This window comes from Kogia breviceps, chromosome 10, assembly GCF_026419965.1.
Source record: "Kogia breviceps isolate mKogBre1 chromosome 10, mKogBre1 haplotype 1, whole genome shotgun sequence".
Lineage (NCBI taxonomy): Eukaryota > Metazoa > Chordata > Mammalia > Artiodactyla > Physeteridae > Kogia > Kogia breviceps.
In genome coordinates, this window is record NC_081319.1 from 50434510 (window position 1) to 50452102 (window position 17593).

Sequence of the window (17593 nt, forward strand, 5' to 3'; positions counted from 1 at the left end):
CCGGGAAGATCCCACATGCCGCGGAGCGACTAAGCCCGTGAGCCATGGCCGCTAGGCCTGCGCGTCCGGAGCCTGTGCTCCGCAACGGGAGAGGCCACAACAGTGAGAGGCCCGCATACTGCAAAAAAAAAAAAAAAAAAAAAAAAAAAACTTTTTTCTTCTTGAATAGGATATAAATGAAAAATAGACAAATCAATATACATACAAACAGATCAAAGGCAGAAAATCATAGTACAAGAGAGGAACTGGACTACTTTACAAAGCTGCTTCTGGTGTGTTGATAACACATACATAGAAAGACAAGTGTGGTGGATGTAACCTGCCTGGGTTTGTACTGATTCAAATAGGTAACCAACAAATGGGACCATCCACCTCCTCCTCCTCATCATCTTAGCAGTCTCATCTTTGGCAAGATAAGCTCTGCTATTTAATCATCCAATGTGGACACTGCAAAAATAAAAGGTTAGAATGCAGTGATGTGCAGAGAATTTTCTGCTGCATCTCTACTAGAATCAGTGCATGTTTGGCCAATGTGTCCTCATCCACAAAAGGTAACAGAAACCACTTCTAACTGCACAAGACAACTCTGGGTGCATCTTAGTGCAGTACAAACATCAGCCGTCAATTATCTGAATGAGAGAGCTGCAGGTAATGGAGCAGCTGATCAGCAGCTTTGTCAGATCACTGACTCAGTATTTTGCATATTTTTTTTTATTGCAGATAAGGAGAGTTTCCTGCCCACAATTAACGCCACAGAGAACAGGGCCAGTGGCCCCTTTGCCATGTTAGAAAACAATCCGAGACTGAGAAAGCACTGAGGCTTGTTTGGGTTTGACTGGGTGACCCCTGGGACCAGTGCCAGGATTTTAAAATAGCCTCAACTTTCATAAGCCATGCAGGCTAATCACCGCCTTGTTTCCTACCTCAATCTGTTAAGAGTCTAGGTATGATTTATCCATACACAGGGGAGCATCACCAACCTCCAGCCATGTGCAATGCAAACTTAAAAAAAAAAAAAAAAAAAAAGGACCCAGAGAACCACAGCCCTGCAAAGAACCTTGAAATCAGCTAGTCTAGCTGATATTAAATCCAGTGACTTGGAGAAGATCCACAAACAGATAGCGGCAGAGCTGGGTCAAAAACATTGTCATTTTAACTGGGGATCAGAGCTTTTTTTAAAACTCCGTGTTCCTCTAGTGACTTGGGGCTCTATTAGAAATACAGACGAGGCTTATCTAATCTGTGCAATTAGTTCCCAGGATATTGCAAGAGACACCCACACATTGTTTTTCCCTAGACCACTATTGCCCTACCTGTCGCATGAGCCATCAAATACTGCCCAGAAACTTCATGAACAGTTTGTCTGATAATGGTATGTGTGTTTTTTCCCCGATTTTATCCCTAATATTTTATGACCACATGTGGGTTTCTAGACATTGTGCTTTGTCTTTTTCTTTGAAACTCCTGAAAGCCCATAAGCCATAGTCATCAGAATGACCTCAAGATATCTGCTAGTGACCTGCCCAGTTTCCTCCTTCACTAGAACTTTCTAGAACTCATGATACCTGTCTTTCCAGAAGCCATACAGAAATTCACATGCCTGCAAGATTCCCAGATAAAGTGTGTCCAGGGTTTTCAGAAAGCATTATACTTCTTTTTAAAAATGTGGAACAATGAATTTGAATTTACTGGTGCCAGAACACATGTAACATTTAGAAATGAGTGTCTCCCTAATGTTTAAGCAAAGAGCCAGAATCTCCGACTTGGGAAGTTGCTTTTTTATTCCAAGTGTAACTAAAACAAATTTTCCGGGAACATAAATAACACTGCTGGGATCTTGTTGCTGATGATACCATATAACTTTGTTCAAACAAAAATGTTTCTAAATAGTTAGATCTTCCAGGAATGTCACCAAGTTACACACTTATCCTAAATATTTCCCTCAGTATCACTGTACCATGATTCCCTGGGACAAACAACACTATTTCAGGGAAGGGAGGGTTGATGATCAATTGAAAGGATACTTTTGCTTGAGCATTATTAATCTCACAGATGTCAGAACTTCCATATTCTCAACTCAGTTCAATTCAGTTCAATGCAATATTTTAAGATGTCCTCTTTCAGAGGATCTGGATGCCAAGAACATAATCCATTATTTATGTTCAGTTATGTATACTGCAGACACCTTGTAATGGAACAAGGATTTATCACAAATGCATACTTTCAACTCTGGCTTAAAGAATTCAGAACTATAAAAATTCATCATGAAGAGGAAAGGCACTTCAAAAAAAAGGGTGGGAAGAAATACTAATTTTATTCAGCATATCTGATGTGAACTCTTTTGTCCTTTATTCCTACAAGAAGTGAAAGAAGAATCTGTCATTTCAAAAGCAATGAAACTTAACAAATGTGATGCAGTTATAGGTGCCACAGGGTGAGCTAAATGTGTGTGTCATTAAAACCTTTCTTGCAGAAAAGAAGGAAGAGACATTTAGATAAAATGAGTAAAAGCAAAGATAAATCCATAAATTGTTATTCTGTCAGTTTTTGAAATGGCGATAAGATTCGTGTTCTATCCATATATAAACTGGGAAAAATAAGAGGTTTTCACGGCCACGATATCTTTGTTTTCCCTTACGTCAAGGGGTATTACTTGGTGCCACAGCCTGTGAATATTTAACGCCTTGAGGTTGCCTTTTCAGAATTATTACTAGCTAACATCATCACTAAATCTAATCAAAGTGAATCAACATAGAAGTTTAAATTACCCACCCAGGACCTCAGCTCTGCCTCCTCCCACCCCCCTACAACAGCAGAAGGCTGGAAAGATTTTCAAGGGGAGCAAAGGAATTGAAGGATGTTCCCCCAAAATAAAAAGCTCAAGTGTGGGTCTTAAGGGTCTATGACTGCAGGAGGCGAGTTCTACACCCAGAAGGGAGGGAGAGAGGCAGGAGAGAGAGATTTACCAGAAACGGATGTCTGCTGCCATCCCAAGTACAGCAGGGGGAATTTCAGGAGATTCAGGAACAAAGGGAGTTTTAGTTCTGTCGGGTAACTCGGGGCTACAATTGTGTGTTAACATATTGATAGCAAGCTCTTTCTACAAGATCCAACAACCACAACAATAAATGCTTTTAGTATTTACTTCCACATGGGTGATTCTGGAATGAGTGTTTTCCATAGATTATTGCATTTTATCCTCATATCAACTGCACTATTTGTTGCTAACCTATAGTGGGCAAGACGACACACCTACTTCTCTTGTCTCTTTAGTGTTAGTGCAGATGGCTATAGGCCTCTTTGATCACTGAAATCCCCATATCTTAGACACTCAGATAAGTCACTCTTTAACAAGGCTCAATATTTGAACCAAGTAGTAAAAATCATTCTCCCCCCACTATTACATAAGCTACGCAACGACGGAGATTTGTGCCTGGTTAGTTTACCTCTGTATTAGCTCAGTGTTGAGAACAGTGCCTGACACACAGCAGGACTTGTTGTTACTGTACTATTTTTTCTGCTTCCTCCAACCCCAAAAAGCCAAGGCGTCTAACCATCCAGAGACCTATTAACCAATGTGGCAAGGTTAAGGGAAAACGCCCAACAGCCACTAATATGGCAAAACCATGCCATGCTTCTGGATGGGAGGGTCTCAAGAGGGCTTTGGTCTGACTGAGCTCTGTGTATCTGTGATAACGGGCAGTCCATTCAGAGAGAGAGTCCAAGCTTACCTAGAGAGCACCTACACTTGTGTGGTCTTTTGGATAGGACACTAGAGAAAGGAAAGAGATGGTGCTTGTCCCTAGGGACAGCTAACAACCCAACTAGAGAATTCAGCGGACAAAGGGATTTGAGAGCAAAGCAATCGCATCCAGAGGACTAAAGCATACAATACAAAAATGCACAGCACTGCCAACCTTAGACCTAACGTTTCCTCAAAGTCTTCTATTCACAAAGGCTAATTTGAATGCACTCTTAAGGGAACTGATAGATATAAGTGACAGAAAACAGACAATGGGCAGACGTTTTCATTAGATAAAAGGAAAGCATGGAAACCCTGAACTGCAGACGCACATGCAGGTGAGTTTCTTTAGGGCCTTGATAGTGTCTGAGTTTTCATGAAAATGATGGCATCCAACAAATGTATGATTTTATTACAATTAAACTGGCCAGACAGTTAGGCCTTGCTCACATTTCCAGACTAAAAACAAATGCAGAAGTAGTGCCTCTCATTCCTTCTAAACTCCATTTTTTCAGTTATGACATCGAGTTTCTTCCATTGAGTCTCGTCCAGTGCTTACTTCATCAGGCCCCTCACCTGTGTCATCTGGCCCCTCAGGATGACATGCCCCCACTGCAGTGCAATGGTGCTCAGCCCACATAGAGGAGGATAATATATCTATATCCTACCGGCCATCTCTGCCCCTTCTTTTTTTTTTTTTTTGTGGTACATGGGCCTCTCACTGTTGTGGCCTCTCCCGTTGCAGAGCACAGGCTCCGTCCGGACGCGCAGGCTCAGCGGCCATGGCTCATGGGCCCAGCCGTTCCTGGACCAGGACATGAACCCGCGTCCCCTGCATCGGCAGGTGGACTCTCAACCACTGCCCCACCAGGGAAGCCCTCTGCCCCTTCTTGAATGCAGGGGACATTTTTCCTCTTTCTCTATGCTGCCTAGTACAGCACGACACAAAATTCCATACTGACACCCCTGCAAACACAGTCATGAAAACCAGAAAGCCACTGGGCTGAGATCAACAGATTTGCTAGAGAAGAACATAAGTGTTCAATAAATAATTCCTACTATACTCAGACTTCCTGGGAGAAGATGCACTTGAAATGTAGGATACATGAATTCATTTGACATCCGCATGTTTTTGGTTTTAATGGCTAGCAACACGGTGCTGGAATTTTTCCTCACCACAATGCAATCTCTAGAAAGACTATTTAAATTGTAGATGTGGGAGAGTAAGTTAACAACAAAACCACCAAAGGATGTTCGGGAATGCACTTCAGGAAAAGAGTCTGCATTTGGGACCTCAAGTGCTGCAGAAAGTGATGGGAAAACATTTCCTGGGATGCTTCCTTTCCTTGAAGAGAAGGGAAGCAGGCAGGGAGTGAAACCTCTGTGGCTTCAGAGACAGGACTTACAGAGACTCAGGGAGAACAAATGTCTAGGAAAAGAAGGCAAATACGCAATATGGTGTCTCAAAGCCTTTACTTCTAAGCCATCAAGGATTTGGCTTGTTTTAGGATGCTGCTTTAAATATAAACCATCTAAAGCATTCCAGGTGGTAAATATGGGTGGGAGAATGACTCTAAATTCCCTGGACAGAGGGCTCTTGGACCAGTGTCTCTGGGACCATGGATAATGCCTCACACACAGCAAGAACATAATCTGTACCAATCTGCCGGGAGGAGAAATGGATATACTCCTGGGAAGGAAACATTTTCAGGAAACTTACAACACATTGGTGGAACAGAATCTGTTTCTTTGCCAGGTGTCCCAGGACTCACCCGGCAGGGCATTTCCTACTTAAGACATATGAATGTGCATGTGTGTGCTTCTCCAGGTCAGGGGCCATCTATGGCAATGCTGATTAAACCCGAGATGCCCTGCTTGCAAAGTCACCTACAGGGAGCTGTGGTCGGTCACTTGAAAGATAGGGGCTGCCGTTTAAAGTTGGCCTGTGTGCCACCATTCAATGTCACAACTGCAATCACATGACCACTGTGTACCTCAAAAGCTTGGCCAGACACCCATGAGCTCTCCCCCACTCCCTGCCCCAAGCCTGACCTCAAAGCTTTTTTTTTTTTTTAAAGAAAACATTCTTGCTTTAAGGGACTGTTAGAGAGTTAGTTGCATTTGAGACTGCAGTATTTTGCAGGTGAATGCCTTCTACTTTGATGGACTCTCCTATTGGGATGCTCCCTGTTCAAACCTTCCAACAAGTCCCTTCAATCCAGAGAAGCCCAGGGAAAACAGGTGTGTGCTTTTTAAAATTCTCTATATTTTAAAATATCTAATACATTTGGATAATCTTACAAAACTATGCACTGCTGTAAGCTCTGGGAGTTATTAGAGCCTGCTAGTTAACCTGTCGTGGGAAAAAAACAGGTTATCAAACCATTTATATAAGGGAACTGGCAGAAATTACTGAGGAAATTCAGGAGACACATGGTGAGTTTCAACCCAGGTGATGAGAGATGTGGGCCTGAGATCCCAGGGCTGAAGGGTCCCATGACTACTGGAAGAACAGGGTTAAGCTGTATGTAAAAATTCTTTGAGGATTCCTGATGGTGAAGTTGAAGATCTGGGGTCATTCTATTCATGGGGTGTATAATGCTTAAGCTAAGCATCTGGAAGGGGCTATTAGCTTTGTACATGTGTCGTACGATTAGAACAAAACAGCCTTGAAACATACTTGATTTTCACAGACTTCAAGAAAAGGGGACTGCGGGCGGACCTAGTGCAAACGGACATTTTAGGAAGAAAGACATGAGGCTAATACGCACACTTTGATATCTCTAAGGTGCAACCTTGAAATTAAAAGTCAGATGGGATGTAGTATTCCTGCAACACAGTAGGACAACAGGATTCCTGAAATGGGGGCTGGAAATCTGGTATAGGATCAAAGAATGAAAACAAGTGAAATGAATGAAAACAACTTTTAAACAACAGCTGTTTAAAAGTTTGCAAGACTGTACATCCAAGCCTCAGATGTGGAAATGGCCAGGCTGAAATTATCTGCGAAAGAATCAGATTTACGATTTGATCTATCGTAGAAATGAAACATCTGTCAGTCCTATGTAATGTGTAATATTCAGCTTTTGAGCCACTGGCTTATCTGTGATACCTTCAAGATTTTAAACATAGATAAGAGAAGTCAATAGTTGCATCATAATATATAGCAAGGCATGCTCAGAAGTGGAAACATTTTTGTTAGATAAGATCTCCTTAATAAAAAGTCCAAGTCATAAACATGGGGAAAACTATACAGAGGGGAAGAAAAACATAACTTTTTTTACTCATAACGAAGGAAGGAAGGAAGGGAGGAAAGAAAAAAAGGTAAGGAGGAAGGCTGGCAGGCCAGCCCAACTGTCAGAAAAATTCATCCAAAATTAATATGTGAAAGTAGAACATGGAATATTTGGAGGAATTCATGATGAAGCCTGAAACAAATTTTAATTTTCACAAATAGACTGAAAACTAGGAAGACAAAAAGAGTCATTCACTCATTATTACTAGCATCTGAGCAAAGACAGGATGGTTCATTATTATAGATAAATAGTATGTTAGGAGAGCATTTTTCTGTATTTGTTAAAGTATGGTATATACAAAAAAGCGTTCTACACTTCAAACAATTACGTAATTTCACTGAAAAAAAAGATGTGTAAAGAACATGATTGGATCCTGTTGCCTCACAAATCACGTACATAATGATAAGAAAGGTAATCTGAATCTGTTAGTACCAATGGATTCTAAGCATGTTAACATAAATGACTACTTTTACCCTCAAAAGGTATCGTTAGTATCCTAATTTAAATATTAAGATTTAATATATATGTGTGTGTGTATATGTATATGTATCTGTGTGTATCAATGTGCATATATGTATACATATATACACAGAGAGAGAACACACATGTGTGACTTGTACAATCCCAGGTCTTTGAAATCCCTTCTGGTCTGAAACTATCCTTATAACTTGCCTGGGAGTGTTTCTGATGGAAACTCTGTGGCCTGATCATTCCTATGGAGGGCCAGGTCACACCTGCAGATGCCAATTCCAGGTGAGGCCATAATTTTTCTCAACTTCAGAGACTCCAGAAGGAGAAAGGGGAGAGTGACACAGGGACAGAAACCACTGGTTATTCCCTCCACAGGCCATCTACTGGCTCACCAAGAAGCCAAACTTGAGGAGATTATGAAAAACTGAAAAGAAGAGCTGCCTGTCTAAATCCTCCCGGCCTGCTGTATTGTGGATACATGAATTCAGTTGGTCAATTCTGGAAAACTTCTGTTTAAAAAAAATGCTCTGGTTGTAAGCCAAACCTACCCTTATCTCCTGGCTTTCTCTAGACAGAATTTAGTTGAGTGGCCTGGGCTTTACTGCAGGTTTCGTGTCCTGGCAACATTCTTAAAAGCTGTTAGAAAATTTAGGAGTCTTTCTCTTAACACATATTATGATGCAGCATTTTCACATATTTTATTTTGTCAAAAGTTATGTATGCAAATTAGGAGTAAATTTTTTCTGTTCACTGTTTTTCTTTTCTCTTTAAAACATTATAACTGAATTTGGGGGGCAGGTTTCTTAGTGGATTTTGAAAGACAACTGCAGCCTTTAAATAAACACTGGAGCAAACGTTTGTTTTCTGACCAGTAATAATAAACTATTGATACTGTATTTACCATGGTCTATATGAAGTGTAGTCTCTACACATCGTAACCTCCCTAGAGATACACATTCATATACACAGAAACACACACACACACACACACACACACACACACACACACACTCACTCACATCTGGGCTATATATGAAGAATGCAATAAACATAATATTTATTAGAAGTAATATTTACAGTTTCACCCCTAAAAAAGGCTTTTAGGTTCTCTTTTTCCCCCCTTTTTTAGTATAGATATGCTCAGGCAAAAATGCACACTTCTATATTTAAGACCACTCCTCATCCCAAATGGATAAAAACAAATTCAGAGATGGTACAGGGATGCTCCAGTCACCACTACTGGTACCCAGCCACTATACTACCAGTATGTAAAGGTCCTCCTTTTTAAAATCAGTGTCTACTCAAGAATGTATATGCTGTCAAGATGCCTGTTCCATTGCTAGTTTTCAGAGTGCACTATTTAGGAGAAATTTCATTATAAATTACGTTTTTGTGCGTTATAAGTTCCCATTTCAGATTAGATATTTTCCTTTAATTAACTTTTAAAAAATCTTACATTGCTTCTTTTTCTTCTTTTAATCCAGCACCTCTCCAAAACCTATTAAGAAGTAAGCCAGGGCTTCCCTGGTGGCGCGGTGGTTGAGAGTCCGCCTGCCGATGCAGGGGACAGGGGTTTGTGGCCCGGTCTGGGAAGATCCCACATGCCGCGGAGCGGCTGGGCCTGTGAGCCATGGCCGCTGAGCCTGCGCGTCCGGAGCCTTTGCTCCGCAACGGGAGAGGCCACAACAGTGAGAGGCCCACATACAGAAAAAAAAAAAAAAAAAAGAAGTAAGCCAAATGGAGCCCAGCTTCCAATGTCCAATGGACATTGCAAAGAAGACTGTCAAGATTCAGGAAGAATCTGTAGATTCTTCTGTGAGAGAGAGAGAGAGAGAAGTAACAGATTCTTAATTATCTCTCTCACTCCCACATAAGTTCTTTAAAACCTGGGACTATCCTTACTTTTATTGTACGGAAACATCTGGCGTTCAGTAATGGTTTGATGATGTACTTATTTAATGAATTAGTGAATGAATACATAAATTTAACAAGTCATGAGATTATGGTACCTAGTCATAAGGCAAAACCGCTGAGGTCCCACTTCCAAACTAGCAATTATTTCCCCATTATCATTATCCCTGCCATAAATCACATTGCAAAGAAAATGACTTTTACTATGATACAATGAGAGATTTTACATAAAAAGAGAGCTTAATGCTAATGTAAACAGAGCCACTGACAACAATTTCAATACATTTATTGGATGCTCACTGTGTGCCTGACATTATTTCGATTAAAAAATATAGGATAAAAGGATTCACCCTCAAATGTCCTAATTTTGAATGGAGGAAACAGTTACAGAGACATTAAGTATCATAGCTAAGATTTTGCTCTAGGACAAGGTGGGCTTGGAGTTCAGATTCTAACAGACTGGCCACAGGACTTCAACTTCAACCACAACACTTTCAAATGAGTGAGAATAACAATCACCACATGCCTGACAATAAGTAACCAAGGCAGCCAAAGTGATGCTCTGGAATCCATGGGATGAAACCACAGGATATCTGAGGGTACATGCTTACCCCCGTCTTTCTAAATTTTCTCAAATGAACCTATTTTAGTTTTACAATCAGAAAAAGTAAACTTAAAAGATTGAGAAGACACCAAAAAATACTGAATGAGTTCAAATAGGCTACTTGCAGTGTTAACTGCACAGTGAACCCCTTTTTGGTTGCCATGAAATTACCCATTCAATTAGAAAATGTGAAAGTAAAGACAATGCAATTGTTAACAAAACCAAAAGTAGAGAATAAGTCCATCTAATCAAATGCACAGTGAAAGGAATTAGTCTATGAAAGGCATGTTTTAAATAAACGTCAGGGACTTCCCTGGTGGTCCAGTGATAAAGAATCATACCTTCCAATGCAGGGGACGTGGGTTCAATCCCTGGCGGGGGAACTAAGATCCCACATGCCACGGGGCAACTGAGTCCATGTGCCACAACTACTGAGCTCGTGCGCCTTGACTAGAGAGCCTGTGTGTCGTAAAGACTAAAGAGCCCCTGTGCTCTGGAGCCTGCACGCCGCAACTAGAGAGAGAAAACCCACACGCCACAACTAGAGAGAAGCCCGTGCGCCACAATGAAATATCCCGCATGCCTCAACGAAGATCCCATGTGCTGCAACCAAGACTTGGTGCAGCCTAAATAAATAAAATAAAATAAATAAATAAACAAACATCAAAGATAAAACTAAAGAAAAATACCCTACCCACGAACCAAATTGTTTAATAAAATTTTTTAGAACTATTTTAATAATGCCAGAAGAATCTCAAGACGAGTTAGATAAACATTTAAATTATCATAAAATATGTTTTGTCCTTGGAATAAATATTAAAATCAAAACAACTCTAATACATTTAAAAACAAAGTCAAAAACAATTACAAGTCAGACTGGACTTAAATGTCTTAAGAATTCAAGGATATTTTTATATGGAGTCATTGACGTGAATATTGGGTTCTGAGCTTACTTGCTTCTACAAGGAATCAACCAAAAGTTTTCAATGAAAATGGACTGTTTGTGGGGAAACCCTGTAACTTCATTAAAAGAAATGTGTCTCCCTTCTGCTTTGTAGGTTTGGATTCAGGGAATGGTGCCTGGGTGACATCCGTCATCATTTATAGCATTCTCCATCTATACCATCTATAGTCCCTTTTACTCAGCAGCGACCTATAAGTTTGTTCACTTTTAAACATCTCCTGTCTGTAGCCACTCTTCTTTGAGGTTGGAGCCAAGGGTCTGGGAAGAAGGGTAAAGACCAGCGGAGCTGTTACACGGTGAGCGACGATCTGGGTTTTTTTTGTGTGTGTGTGTGTGGTACGCGGGCCTCTCACCGTTGTGGCCTCTCCCGTTGCGGAGCACAGGCTCCGGACGTGCAGGCTCAGCGGCCATGGCTCACGGGCCCAGCCGCTCCGCGGCATGTGGGATCTTCCCGGACCGGGGCACGAACCCGTGTGCCCTGCATCGGCAGGCGGATTCTCAACCACTGCGCCACCAGGGAAGCCCTGATCTGGGTATTTTTAAAACCACGACAACACACATCATCATTATCATCATCATATTTCCTTTCAAAAGCATAATGAACAGGATAAACTGAATGCCTTTTCATTTCTTCTACGTACTTTTAACAAGCACCTTGATAGGAACAGGGGGTCCAAAGATGACTAGAATACACCGCACCCTCTGGAGGACCCAGGCTTGAGGAGGATTTTGTATTAATTGCTTAAAAAAGCAGGTAGAGTTTCATTAAAGGTAGCTCTTCGTCAACAGCAGTGCTTTCAAGTAGGAGGACAGATTCAGGAACTCATGCGATGTTTATGCAGATAATTTTTTTCTGGTTTCTCAGATACAGGGAGTAACAAAATCCTAAATGTTTGGTAGGATCTCTTACCTCCAAATGGATATGTTTACATTACATAAAACAGCTCTATGCTAAGCCATTTTAAAGACCTATTAACTATTGCTGTGTAGAAACAGATACAAAAATACACACTACTATATATAAAATAGATAACCAACAAGGATCTACTGTATAGCACAAGGAACTAGACTCAATATTTTGTAATTACCTACAAGGGAAAAGAATCTGAAAATATATATATATGTGTGTGTAACTGAATCACCTTGCTGTACACCTGAAACTAACACAACATTGTAAATCAACTATACTTCAATATAAATAAATAAATAAACGGGGAAAAAAGAAATAGATACATAGGAGAGTGTGTGTGTTAACTAAGTACACATTTTGATTCTGTAGATTTAAAATTTGATTTTTTGGCATTTTGCCCAAAACTTTCCACTTTCTTTAATTGTTTTGCTTCTCCAAAAAACACTCATAATTTGATCTGAGAGATTATTGTCTTCAGTTAGCACGTTAAACAAACAAACAAACAGCCTAGGCTGAGGACAAAGATGGTGTCCAGAATCACATACCTATCTTTGTAAAGGCCACATGATCACTAGGACTCAGTACTTCTTGCTCCTGGTGCAATATCCTTGCCAAGCTGCTTCTGTGCATATATAGAGACGAAAATGTAGACCAAAACATGCTTGTAATAAACACATACATTCTGAGTTAGGATGGTACCCTCAGCTTTATGTTTTAAAGTAATTCCTTTAAGATCTACAAATCCACTGACCCCCCCCAAAGTGAATGCCACCTTCTTTTTTCACCGAGCTACATTTTTTTTTTCATGTAACTGGGATATTAGAGAAGCGTCACTTAAATTAAGCCACACACACATATACACACACACACAAACAGGTGGGTTAAGTCACTCAGAATGTGCAAGTGACACCCCTCCTGGGCCCCTCCCCAAATGCCAGATCAGGCCACACTGCAGCCTGGAGTTGATTCCAGCTCAGAGAACAGAGTAGCAGCTGCTGGGAGTTGGCTAAGGCTCAAGTCTCAGCTGTATTCTTGGCCTCCTGCCTCTTCCAAGTGCTTAGGAGGGGCGCGTGACCAAGGAAACAGCTGAGTCCCCACCTCAAAGAGGAAATGCAACCGCCGCCACCCCCGCTGCCACCTGCGCTGGGGCCAAACAGCCACCAAGTCCCCATTGCATCCGCGGGGGCAGAGGGGACTGCTGACTCATTCCCTGGCATGCCAGGGCTGCTCCGCTCAGGACAGAGCCGGGCCCAGCGCAGCCTAAGGCTTAGGGCCTCATCCTGGACACCCTGGCAGACCCACCTGGGGACTTGAACTTGCTAGGGAATCAGAGATGGTCTTGGAGATCTTCAGGTCACGGTTTCTAATCAGATCCCCGATTTGGTTCTAGATAGTCTCTGTACGACGTCCCTACGATGCTCCTTTCCTAAACTGAAATTTTGATTTTGATGTTACATTGGGCTAAAATACTGCCAAGAGCACAGCAGGCTGGCAGGTCACTTCCGTGTCCATCAATTTTCAGGAGGCCCCTCCACACAACAGCATTACGAAACTGAGGCACAAGAGTTCCATGCACCTTTCTCGGCCTGTGACTCCCGGTGTGGGCTTCTTGGGTGCCGTGAACGTTGTTGAGACAGCCTCAGGCATCAGCCCTCATTCCCGGCCCAAATCTAATTCCCACGGCTGAGCTGCAGAGGCAAGACAGTGGAAATGTGAGTGGCTGGCAGGGCACTGCTTTGAAGATCTGGGGGGGTGAGCGGGTCGCTTCCCGGAACCATGGATCTGACAACTCCAACTGCGTTCACGTCAGTGCTATTAAGAAACATTAGTGACTTCAAACATTGTGAAATCTCACCCTGCTCTGAGGACACACCCGTCAGGATCTGTCTCAGATGAACACGGGAGGCTATGCTTTATGCATTAGAAATCCCTCCGGAAGGAGGAGGGGAAATGTGGACACTCCCTGATGCATACATGGGGGGGCTGGTACTCAATTATCGTTATTTTTTGTGCATGTTTTGAAGACTTTCATAATAAATTCCTCTGGGATTAAATAATATAATACTATCAGATAGAAGTACTGTGCACCCAAACGGGGCTTCAGTCCAGATGGGAGAGACTCTGATTCATAGATGACTGATGATTATTTCCAGGGAGAATGGGAGAGGTCTGAAAATCTCTTAGATCCACAGCTTCTTTGAAAAAAACGGACCCATATCTAGTTAAGGCTTTTTTTTCCCCCAAGGAGTGACACAAGACAAGTTTTATGCCACACTGGGGTACACATTAAAATACACTTGTTCTAGGGCACTGTGGTGGTCATTTTTTATCTTTCTGGTCAACCCTGGTGGTAGAGACAGAATCCTCTTCAAGGAAGGACTTGTTGCCTCTTGAGGGGTTATTTCAACTGCAGAGTCTGAGGCTCCAATGCCACACTCTTCCTAGGACAGTCCGTATCCAATAAGTGATTGATACGGGAAGGTAAGCATGGCCATCTCCACCCTAGGCTGACACTCAGGGCCATCCTAGCTGCAGAGCACCCCGGGAGCTGGCCAAGGCTGATCTCATCCTCAGGCCTGAACTGGGGCTCACCTCTCCCTCTGTCCATTCTTGCTCCCTTCCCTGTCCCTCATGGTTTTGGTCCCAAGAACCTCCTGTACACTGAACTCCATCTCAGAGGCTGCTTCTGGGGACCCTGCCTGCCACACCTCAGGACTTCCCTCTGGAAGGCTGAAGTCGCATCACGGTGGTAACAAAATGCACCTTCTCTAACCCTGGACACCTCACTACTGATCCAAATCTTGCAATACGTGTAAAGGGACTGAAACTTGTACATACTATGTGTATTTGTATATCAATCTGTACTTCCGAGTAACTGCTTCTTATGTGGCCCCATATTTAACCCTGGTCAATTAAAAAAAAAATCTATAACTCTCCCCAAAGTTATGAATTTTCATCTAAACATAAAATCTGATCCTATTTTTAACTTCCAATTTTCAGAGGCCACTATTAGGTTACACAGTCCTCTAACCTCAAATCTAGCACACATCTACTTGCAGGCACCTCTGAAAGTGACATTCCTAGATGTCATTTCAAGACCACCAGCAGCTAACACCATGCCTGATACACAGTAGGCACTAAAGATATCATGATAAGCAGCTTATACACATGATCTCATTTACTCTGTCAGAATCGCTAAGTTAGCTGTCACAGTTTCCATTATACAGATGGGATAACTGAGACTCAGTAGGCCAAGAAAATTGCCCAAGATTATACAAGTTAGAAAGTGTTGACCATGCCTTTCACCACAGGACACATTTATTATTGTTGTCTATCTAAAGTACTCTTTGGAGGAACAGGCAGGACATAATTAGGTAAATTAGAACTGAATATTGTTGATGTAAAAATTTTTATAGCTGGTCATAGGAAATTTATAAGTGTTCTGATTTCCCCGTGCTACCCTATGCAGAGCAAGTACGTTAGCACTTCAAAGACACTAATAAAGGAGCAGTCTAAACAATTATAATAGCAGCTAATGCTTTCATTGTGGTCCTATAGGCTGAGCAGCATTCTATAAACTTTACCAGTGACAACCCACAGAGTGAGTCACTTTATCTCTTTCCCTATGTGGCATCCTTCACCACTTCTCTTTGTGGATAGGCCTGGGGGGAGGTGAAGATGTAACAGCATGAATCGTTATTCCCACAAACACAGCTCAATAACTGATTTTCATACTACGACAATGAATCAATAAGAGAATACTAAGTTGTATTCAGCATTTGATGTTTTACAAGGCTGAGAAGATGTGTACTTAAATCAGTCTAAGTAAAACATTTAGTCTCTTGGAGGACCCCACTTTAATTGCCCAGACAATCCGTGTGTGTGATCATGTGTATAATCAGGGCTGTTAATGCTAGTGAAATGGATAAACAATTATTTACTCAGCTCCTACTAGGTACAAGCCAGTCTGCAAGGAACTGCGAGCCGTGCAAAGATTGATATGGTCCAGCCCCTGCCTTCAGGAAATTTACAGTCTGCTAAAAACGAGGAGTTATTCAACTTAGCGTTTCAAGGACTTACCTTCTCTGTTTTTCACTGAGTATGCTAAACAATGACTTCCAAATGAATCTTTACTGGGTAGTTCACTAAGCTTCAAGGATAACAGATTCGACTAATCTATGATTTTCAAGCAAACATCCTCTCATCCAATGAAATGAAGAAAGTAGTATCCTCCCAGTAAGAAAGGAAATATTTACTCAAAGTCCTCAGTCAAGAGTTAATAATTCTCCTTTTGAGTCGGACAATTATTCGCCAAGCCATGAACTTTAAGAATGAAGCCAGGGCTTCCCTGGTGGCGCAGTGGTTGAGAGTCCGCCTGCCGATGCAGGAGACGCGGGTTCGTGCCCCGGTCCGGGAGGATCCCGCATGCCGCGGAGCGGCTGAGCCCGTGGGCCATGGCCGCTGGGCCTGCGCGTCCGGAGCCTCTGCTCCGCAACGGGAGAGGCCACAACGGTGAGAGGCCCGCATACCGCAAAAAAAAAAAAAAAAAAAAAAAAAAAAAGAATGAAGCCGGTCATTATCTGAACCTGTGGTTCCGCACACTGAAGAGTTGGGAGCAACCTCCCTCTTGCCCTCCTTGAGAGCCCAGACCTTTCTCCAAGGATGGGGCAGCAGAGATCAGAAAGGAGGGCAAAGGTAACAGCCAGCGGCCAGGATGATTCCAAGGGGCAGAGGAGCAAGGTCAAAGTGGGGAGAGATATGGGAACATTTGTATATGTATAACTGAGTCACTTTGTTGTAAAGCAGAAACTAACACATCATTGTAAAGCAATTATACTCCAATAAAGATGTTTAAAAAAAGTGGGGATGCGTACCTCGGGTGTGTATGCAGGAGGAGGGGCAGAGGCAGAATTCCACTGCTCACACTGGAAGGATTAGACCAGGATTAGCAGCCGAAGTCACAAGCAAACACACAGTAAGTGGTCCTTTGATGGCTGGGCCCACCCTTTTCAGGTCTACAGATCATCTCGCTTGTTGCTCAGTGTGTGGATATACTAGCCCCACCCCGTGTCCCACTGGAGAAACTGAAAAGAACCATTTAAATGTACACATTTAAAAGAATCTTCACTAATTTAGAAGAGATACCTTATATTATTTATTAAACCACCTCTGGCCTTGAACCCAGTCAAAAAGGGAAAGAAGTCAAGGTCCATATAACCTGAGAACGTTGCGAAGCATGCCAGTAAGGCCTGTCAGGGCCAGAACTTCAATCCGGCCATTGGCAATGCTTCTTATATTCTTCCAGTGCCAGCAGATGGTGCAATGCACAGCTGTGACACTTGTCACAAAACAGCTCTCCGATGTTTTGGTTACAAGAACTAACAAGAGTTTCACACATCCAGGCCTCATGGTCATTGTGTACCCATGTGTTTCTTGGTTGGGCTGCTCTGGAAGGGTATAGCGCTTTGGGGATAAAGCAGAAAGCCCCTCCATCAGCTGTGGGGGGGAAGGTGACCCCAGCCACCTCCACTCTCCAAAGGAGAAACTCATTTTACAACATGTGAAGGATCACTGCTTTAAACCTATATATTAACCAGCAAGATGAGATTCAAAAGTCACCTCTTCCCCATCAAATCCCTGGCTCTGTCCCCACTCCCCACAGTCTATTCCTCCTCTGAGCTCACACTGACCTCCA

General features: G+C 42.4%; 1 protein-coding gene across 46 annotated transcripts in view; it reads right to left on the reverse strand.

Annotated features, from left to right (window-relative positions):
* Nucleotides 1–17593, reverse strand: part of ARPP21 (cAMP regulated phosphoprotein 21) — a 182656-nt gene that overhangs the window by 122779 nt on the left and 42284 nt on the right. For 3 of the 46 annotated variants that reach the window (XM_067005748.1, XM_067005776.1, XM_067005765.1), the window contains exons 2-4: nucleotides 13475–13586; nucleotides 13201–13329; nucleotides 12444–12520 (exon numbers count right to left, since the gene is read on the reverse strand). The exons of 41 other annotated variants lie outside the window; for them this stretch is intronic. The gene's annotated coding sequence lies outside the window, so the exon portion shown is untranslated. Of the gene's footprint in view, nucleotides 1–12443; nucleotides 12521–13200; nucleotides 13587–17593 lie in introns of all 46 variants that reach the window. 2 more of the 46 variants (XM_067005746.1, XM_067005774.1) reach the window with 1 other exon arrangement.